The following is a 9,642-nucleotide window of genomic DNA, read 5'->3' as shown; positions in this document are numbered from 1 at the left end:
AGCAGATGTAGAAGAACAGTAGGATTGGATGGGCACCGATAGGGGATCAGAGGGACCCATTGAAAGACCATGTTTTGATCATCCGGTCTTCAAACACCCTGAAGTGCGAGGACATACCCGGAGGCGATCAAATCTTGTGGGGAACGTGTGCAAAACTCTGCGGAGTACCCAAACCTAATCGATTAGCCGTGTCCATGGTCATGGACAACTTGAGCCGAAGGCATTGAAATTTTCCAGAACTCTCAACACAATTAAATAATGATGTGGGTATTATCGACAACTCGGGTATGAGAACTCGTTGGCGGAACCATCTCATTAACAACCAACAACGTAGTAATATTTTTGCTTTTAGCCCCTCTCTTGTTGTAGGAGAAAACTTTGCTTTCCGATAAAAACTTATAGCCCCACCTGCTATATATGCATATAGTATAGATGATATTTTTACCCATCTCTTTTGTGACTTGCCGGCATATTCAATATGCTGACCTACATTGCTGCAACGTCTTATGTTGCAGATATTTTCTTCGACGAGTAAGAGTACGATTCAGGGTTACGGTCTGCACTCAACCTGCCGTTGGTGTTATTTGGGATTCCACTCCCTTTGACTGTTCCCGCTGAGATTTTGAGGTATATATCAATTTAACGTTATTTACATGTGATTGCACTTTGATATATACATTGATGTACTGTGTGTGCCAGCATACTGATCCAGGGATGGCACAGATACACAGAGGCTTGACTCGTTTTGAGTCGGGTCGCTACATTGTCACTAGGTGAGGACACCGCAAGATTGAACCCAAAACTAAGCACTTCTCCCATTGCAAGAATTATCAATCTAGTTGGCCAAACCAAACCAATGACTCGTAGATACTTGCTAATATATGAAATCATGCATATAACAATTCAGAGAATATTCAAATAATATTCATAGATAATCTGAACATAACCCACAATTCATCGGATATCGACAAACACACTGCAAAAGAGTATTACATCGGATAGATCTCCATGAAGATCATGAAGAACATGGTATTGAAGAACAAGGAGAGAGAAGAAGCCATCTAGCTACTAGCTATGGACCCGTAGGTGTGTGGTGAACTACTCACGCATCATCGGAGAGCCAATGAAGTTGATGTAGATGCCCTCCGTGATTGATTCCCCCTCCGGCAGATTACTAGAAAAGGCTCCCAAATTGGATCTCACGGGAACAGAGGCTTTCGGCGGCGGAAAAGTATTTTTTGGTCTCGTTTTGTTATTGGGGGAATATTTGGGAATTTATAGGATAAAGATTAGGGTTAGGAGGTCTGCAGGCTTGTCGTCTCCGAGCAGGTCTCTTGGCCCCTTCTCCAAGTCTGGCAGGTTTCTTGTGGTCCAAAAAAATCATTCCGGAGATTTTATTCCGTTTGGACTCCGTTTAATATTCCTTATCTGTAATACTAAAAAACATGAAAAAAAATAGAAACTAGCACTAGGCTCTAGGTTAATAGGTTAGTCCCAAAAATAATATAAAATAGAATATTAATGCATATAAAACATACAATACAGATAATATAATAGCATGGAACAATCAAAAATTATAGATACGTTGGAGACATATCACGGCCCCGCAAGTGGCTCCCTTTGGGACCAACACCATCAGCACTGCCCCTTGTATTGTGTTTAATTACTCCTCGGGTAGCGCTAACTCCCTATGCGGCCATTAATTTTCAGTATTATTATGTTGGGAAAATATATAGTACCAATGTTGGGCCTTGCCAGACGAGTTTTATCCCAAAACGGAAGTCATGGCGTCCCCATAACAACCCCAAGCATGTTAGGAACGCTCATTTATGGAACATAACACCAGTAGCCGAAACTAAGGCGGCGAAGATGGAACAAAACACCAGGCTAGAGAGTCGAGCCTTCCACCTTTTACAAAGTATATAGGTGGAAAGGTTTGAGGTTTTCGTAGAAATGTTGGGAGGCATATTAAACATGTGGTAGGCAGTGAGACATGGCGAAAGAAACGAGACAACTAGAATGGCAATGATAGTAATTGTTTCTAGGGAAATGATCATCTTGCCTGTGATCCCACTTGGAAGAAGAATGAATCTGCGAAGCAGGGAACCAACATAGTTGAACGGATCCTCACACTCCGAAGCGGATCGGAACTCTATCGAGAAGAAGCCAACCGGAAACAAGAATCAACACACGATAACACCACAACATATGCACAATATGATGCACAACATATGCACGATATGATGGACAACACAAATGATGCATGTCCGGTTTAATTATGCAAGACATGGCATGGCAATTCACAACAGTCAAACACTGCACCACATACGAATTTTTTAGTACACTCCCGTTTAGGTACATGGCAATATTAAATGTTCTTCAAACAGGGCAAGAGGTGAACAAGAAATAAACTACCTATCTAGGCATTATAAATGAGGTCGGAAACGACATATAGCATTTCTAAAACGACCCCACACGTTAACTTCAAAATCTGTATAGATGTGTCCTAAACACATTTTATGTTTGCTAAATGACAAAATAAAGTGGTTCATGTCAAAGTACGCGTCGTTCTAGTTGGTTTACATATATAGCTCATCTCCAATGGAACTACGGTTAACTAGCTACAAATCAAACCGTTTTAGCATCGCATCATGCAAAACGAGGAAAACAGCAAGGTTAAATGTTTTAAATATGCATGAGAGTTAAAAACTATTAATCTACACAAAATTCTACACATTTTACATATCTAACTTATTTTGATCCGATGCACGGTTTAAAAGTTACGGACGTTTTTAAATAGGCATCTAACTTGTAATTAGACAAATTCGCATGTTAACAAAAAAACAACTATGGGCCGGATCTGACTAAACTGGGCCAAGAGGGCATGGGCGCTAGATAACTACATGGTGCACGTGCGAGACACAATGGGTTGGCGCTCACCGTGGGCCATTAGGCCGGCTCGGTGAAGCGGTAGGCCGGATCCAAGCGATGCGTCTATGAGAGGCCGTTCTTGGGCCTTGACGAGCCCGACGGAAGCTGGGCCGAGGAGGAGCTCAGCTAGGCCTGGTGCAGGGAGGTCGGACCACATCGTGGTTGAGCTGGAGCTGCCCAGGTGCTCGGTCAACGTAGCATGCAGTGCTCGTTGCGACCGGCGCATGGCAACACGACTCGAGCGACGCCGACGTGCGACGTGCGGCGGCAAGGGAGGCTGGGGGACGACCAGAATGGATAGATCTGGGCATGGCGAAGCCGGATCCGAGCGCGCACGAAGGTGTCGGTGACTCTAGTGATGGGGTTTCTCATGGCGGCCACGACGCCATGGCAGGTTCCTGGACATAGAAAGGAGAGAAATGGGGTAAGAAGAGGGAAGGGAGAGAGTGGGAGGAGGGGGAGGCAGAGGGGCGCGGTGGCGCTCACCTGCTGGGGCTGGTCGCCGGCGCTGTGGCGATGAGCTGGTGGCGTGCTTTTCTCGTGGCGACAAGGGGCAGAGCAACGAGGAGCTCGGGTCGGGGTGCGGGCGCTCCTCACCATGGGAGCGAGCCCGGGGTAGCCGGCGGTTGACCTGGTCCTAGATGGGCTCGGGCGGGCTCAATCTGGGCCCCGCGGGCCGGCGGCTGGAGGAGGGAGACAAGGGCGCTAGATGGCGGCTGAGAGTTGGATCGGTGCGGAAATCGAGGGTGGCTAGGGTTTGGTGAAATTGGGCATGGAAGGCTTGCTTAAATAGGAATGGGGCTAGGTTTCGGGGACTTTTGTTCTGGTTTGGACCGCGCGATCGCGATCGGACGGCTTCGGTCGTGAGGATTGGTTAGGAGGGTTGTGGGCTGTGTAGAGTGATAGTGGGATGAGATAAGAGGGAAATGGTGCGACACGTGATAGAGTTTTGAAACCTAAAAAATGTTCGATAATTGAACGGACTATAGTGCCGCTATATATTTAACGGTACGGGTATCAAACGAAGTCCGATTGCGATGAAATTTGGCAAGCGGCCTACCTACACTATTAATACCGCACGCCAATTTTCAACCCAATCCGAGAAAGTTTTATACACACTTTTAAAAACAAGATTTAAATGATGTCGCGGGCACGTGCCTGTGTGGTTGGTCTCAAAACGGTCAACGACAAAACAGAGAGAACCGACAACTACAAAAGGATGCAAGTTTTGAAAACAGACGGCAATGGAGTGCTGATGCTATGCAGATGATGCGAATGATGCGATGATGAATGCGATAACCAAACAATTACCATGGCGACAATGGAATAAAAGGGGAATCTTCGGGCGCGTCGGTCTCGGGCTGTTACACATGATGTAGATAGCTCAAAGGTAATAACATGGTGGCATCAAACAATCAAAGCGTATGATCAAACACACATCTAAACTTATAAAGTCATCCAAAAGACCAAATAAAGTTTTGAAAACCAAACGAGAGAAAATAAAGTCAAAAGCTCTCCCTCTCTCGAAGCCCTAGTGATCTATACACTTCTCCCCTTTGTCGGTGAAGGATCGACGCCTATGGGAGCCTCAAGGGTCCCCTTTTGTTGGTTTGGCAGGGAGAGGGATCGCGGAAGAGCAGAACCAAGTTCGGGCCACGTGGTGCGTAAACCCTACTCCTTCATGTGTTTAGTTATTCGTTTTAGGTTACTGTAGATATGTCCCTCTTACAACCTTTCGATTGGTCAAAAAGCCAAAAGTACCTACTACCGAGCCACATGCCTCCTTTTATAGGCGAAGGGATCACCACAGTGGCTCAGTTGGTGAATGGTGGTTCACGAGTGGAACAACGCCGACCGACATTTACAGTGTTACCGCCAAGCATTAAATGTTTCGACAAACTTCCCTGACCTGTCAGGGGGGTTTGGACACGTACCCACACGTGGCAAGTTTGGGGTGTTGTGCTGGCGTGCGGGTCGACGCGTGGTCCATGCATCGGCGGTGGCATGTTCGTCGGTAGAGGCGTTCATGGGTCGCGAGGGCGCCCTGGGCCCGCGCATCTCCTTGGGCCTTGTCTTCCTTCCCGACAAGGGTTACCTTGCTGGGGCTCTTCTTGTTCCTCTCGGCAGGGAGGCGATGGCCTGCCGAGGCCTTCTCAATCTTCCTGGCAAGGATGGCTTGCGGAGGCTCAGTCCTTCTACCCTGGCGGGAGTGTCTTGTCATGGCATTGTCTATCCCCCCGGCAGGGAGCTCCTGCCGGGGTCTCTTCTTCTTTCCCAGCAAGCGAGGGCTTGCCGGGGGGGCTTGCAATCTGTTCTTGGTGGCTTCTGAGTCTTGCTTCCGCCCTAATGTCCAGCGACGTGCCTTGCCGGCTGTCGGCATCCGTGTACTAGTCTGGGGCACTGGAGACCCTAGGCTTTAGTGCACCGACAGGAGCACTCGGGCCTCGGCACACACGCATGCAAGGCGTTGTTGGGCCAGGTCCAAAGTGGTGCGCGGACTCGCAGGCGCCGAGCTTATCTGAATCGAGCCATTATATGCTTTGTTTCCCCACGTCGCGCATTGAACGTGTGAAGTGGGAGGGTGTGCGGCGTGCGCATGATGGTCCCTTTATTCCTAGAAAACGCCTCTGTAACGTGTAGGACATGTGCAGGGGCGGTTGTGCAAGTGGTGATCGTCGCCTCAAAAGCCTCGGGCGTGGATGGACCCACCCCTGCATGCATTGGCGCATCAGGGCGGTTCCATGTTCCGCTCGTGACTTGAGGGCGATTAGGCAAGAGGGGCGGTAGCTTCTGGAGCGATGAGGGTGGCCTCCGAGCTTTGCCCTATAAATTAGGGTGTTTGCGCGGAGGTTTTGCCCACCCATCTCACTCTCGAAGCCTTCCGCGCCTATCGCCTTGTCTTCTCTTGTTTCTTTCAACCTTGCCAGTGGCATCCGCCCCTAACCATGGTTAGGGGACGGGGCCGGTGATACGTCTCCAACGTATCTATAATTTTTGATGGTTTCATGCTATTATCTTGTCAAACTTTGGATGTTTTGTATGCCTTTTATATCTTTTTTGGGACTAACTTATTAACTCAGTGCCAAGTGCCAGTTCCTCTTTTTTCCGTGTTTTTGACCCTTTTCAGAGGAGGATTTTAAACAGTGTCCAAACGGAATAAAACTTCCGAAAAGATTTTTTCCGAAACAGAAGATATGCGTCAAGCTTGAGAACCAAGGTAGGAGCCAGCAAGGGACCCCACAAGCCCCCTAGGCGCGGCCAGGGGGGCCCGCGCCTACCAGGCTTGTGGGCTCCCTGGCGTACCCTGCCCTAGCTCCTTCACCTATATGTTCCCTAAAATCCCCAAAAAAAATCAGGAGATCCACGAAAATACTTTTCCGCAGCCGCAAGCTTCTGTCTCTGCAAGATCCCGTGTGGGGCATGTTCTCGTGCCCTGCCGGAGGGGGAATTCGGATACGAAGGGCTTCTTCATCAACACCATGACCTCTCCGATGATGCGTGAGTAGTTCACCATAGACCTATGGGTCCATAGCTAGTAGCTAGATGGCTTCTTCTCTCTCTTGGATCTTCAATACAAAGTTCTCCATGATCTTCATGGAGATCTACCCGATGTAATCTTCTTTGCGGTGTGTTTGTCGAGATCTGATGAATTGGGGATTTATGATCAGATTATCTATCAATCTTATTTGAGTTTCTTCTGATCTCTCTTATGCATGATTTCATATCCTTGTAATTCTCTTCGAGTTGTGGGTTTTGTTTGGCCAACTTGATCTATGATTCTTGCAATGGGAGAAGTGCTTGGTTTTGGGTTCATACCGTGCGGTGAACTCACCCAGTGACAGAAGGGGTAGCGAGGCACGTATCGTGTTGTTGCCATCAAGGGTAAAAAGATGGGGTTTTCATCGTTGGTTTGAGTTTATCCCTCTACATCATGTAATCTTGCTTAAGGCATTACTCTGTTCGTCATGAACTCAATACACTAGATGCATGCTGGATAGCGGTCGATGTGTGGAGTAATAGTAGTAGATGCAGAAAGTATCGGTCTACTTGTCTCGGACGTGATGCCTATATGTATGATCATTGCCTTCGATATCGTCATGACTTTGCGCGGTTCTATCAATTGCTCGACAGTAATTTGTTCATCCACCGTAATATTTTCTATTTTGAGAGAAGCCTCAAGTGAACACTATGACCCCCGGGTCTACTTCACACCATATTTTCAGCCTAACTCTTTTACTTCGTTGCATTTTCCGCCTTCAGATCTCACTTTGCAATCAATCTTGAAGGAATTGACAACCCCTTTATAGCGCTGGGTGCAAGCTCTTTTGTGTTTGCGTAGGTACTCTGGACTTGACGAGATTCTCCTACTGGATTGATACCTTGGTTCTCAAACTCAGGGAAATACTTACTGCTCCTGTGCTGCATCACCCTTTCCTCTTCAAGGGAAAAACCAACGCAAGCCAAGTCTCCGTCAACGTGCCAATTTATGGCGCTGTTGTTTGAGAAGTAGCAGAAATATTTGCCTTTTTCCTTTGCCTTTTTCGTTTGCCTTTTTCGTTCGGACTTTTCTCTCGCTTGCTTTTTGTTCGCTTGTGTGCTTGCTTGCTTGCTGAAGTCACCATGACTGAAAACACCAAACTTTGTGACTTCTCAAATACTAATAATAATGATTTTATTAGTACTCCGATTGCTCCCACCACTAGTGCGGAATCATACGAAATCAATTCTGCTTTGCTGAATCTTGTTATGAAAGAGCATTTCTCCGTCCTTCCTAGTGAAGATGTCGCATCCCATCTTAATACCTTCATTGAGCTTAAAGATATGCAAAAGAAGAAAGATGTGGATAATGATGTGATTAAATTGAAGCTTTTTTACTTTCTCGTTGCGAGATCGAGCGAAAACTTGGTTTTCGTCTTTGCCCAAAAATGGTATGGATTCTTGGAATAAGTGCAAAGATGCTTACATATCGAAGTATTTTCCATCGGCTAAGATTATCTCTCTCCGTAATGATATCATGAATTTTAAGCAACTTGAGCATGAACATGTTGCACAATCTTGGGAGAGAATGAAATTGATGATTAGAAATTGTCCCGCTCATGGCTTGAGTCTTTTGATGATTATACAAATCTTTTACGCTGGCTTGAATTTCGCTTCTAGAAATATCTTGGACTCCGCCTCAGGTGGAACGTTCATGGAAATCACGTTAGGAGAAGCTACAAAACTCCTAGACAATTTCATGATGAACTACTCTCACTGGCACACTAAAAGGTCACCTACTAGTAAGAAGGTACACGCTATAGAAGAAATTAACTCGTTAAGTGCTAAGATGGATGAGTTAATGAATTTGGTTGCTAGTAGAAGTGCTCCTTTAGATCCTAATGGTATGCCCTTGTCTTCCTTGATTGAGAGTAGCAACGCTAGCTTGGACGTTAATTTTGTTGGTAGGAATAATTTTGGCAACAACAATGCTTTTAGAGGAAACTATGTTCGTAGGCCTTTTCCTAGTAACCCCTTTAATAACTTTGGCAACTCCTACAACAATACTCATGGAAATTACAATAGATTACTGATACGTCTCAAATGTATCTACAATTTTTGATGGTTTCATGTTGTCATCTTGTCTTCTTTGGATGTTTTATGTATCTTTTTATATCTTTTTGGGACTAACTTATTAATTCAGTGCCAAGTGCCAGTTCCTGTTTTTTCTGTGTTTTTGACTCTTTTCAGATCTGATTTTGGAACGGAGTCCAAACGGAATAAAAACCACAAAATGATTTTTCCCCGAACGGAAGAAGATTAGGGGGCCTCTGGGCTAAGCTAGGTGGGCTCCAGGGAGCCCACAAGCTCCCACTCCGCCACCAGGGGGAGGCGGCGGGGTTAGGACTTGTGGCCTACCTGGACGCCCCCTGACCTAGATCCTTGGCCTATATATTCCCAAATATTCTGCAAAAAATGAGGGGAGCCTCCAAACTACTTTTCCGCCGCCGCAAGCTTCCGTTTCCGCGAGATCTCATCTGGAGACCCTTCCCGGCACCCTGCCGGAGGGGACTTTGGAGTTGGAGGGCTTCTTCATCATCATCATCGCCCCTTCAATGACTCGTGAGTAGTTCACTTCAGACCTACGGGTCCGTAGTTAGTAGCTAGATGGCTTCTTCTCTCTCTTGGATCTTCAATACAAAGTTCTCCATGATCTTCATGGAGATCTCTCCGATGTAATCTTTTTTGGCGGTGTGTTTGTCGAGATCCGATGAATTGTGGATTTGTGATCAGATTGTCTATGATATATATTTGAGTCTTTGCTGATTTCTTATATGCATGATTTGATATCCTTGTAAGTCTCTCCGAGTCATGGGTTTTGTTTGGCCAACTAGATCTATGATTCTTGCAATGGGAGAAGTGCTTGGTTTTGGGTTCTACCATGTGGTGACCTTTCCCAGTGACAGTAGGGGCAACAAGGCACACATCAAGTAGTTGCCATCAAGGGTAAAAAGATGGGGTTTTTATCATTGGTTTAAGATTATCCCTCTACATCATGTCATTTTGCTTAAGGCGTTACTCTGTTCTTATGGACTTAATACACTATATGCATGCTGGATAGCGGTCGACATGTGGAGTAATAGTAGTAGATGCAGAAAGTATCGGTCTACTTGTTTCGGACGTGATGCATATAGATATAATCATTGCATAGATATCGTCACGACTTTGCGCGGT

Source organism: Hordeum vulgare, chromosome 4H, assembly GCF_904849725.1.
Source record: "Hordeum vulgare subsp. vulgare chromosome 4H, MorexV3_pseudomolecules_assembly, whole genome shotgun sequence".
Classification (NCBI taxonomy): domain Eukaryota; kingdom Viridiplantae; phylum Streptophyta; class Magnoliopsida; order Poales; family Poaceae; genus Hordeum; species Hordeum vulgare.
Note: the sequence above shows the minus strand (reverse complement) of the source record.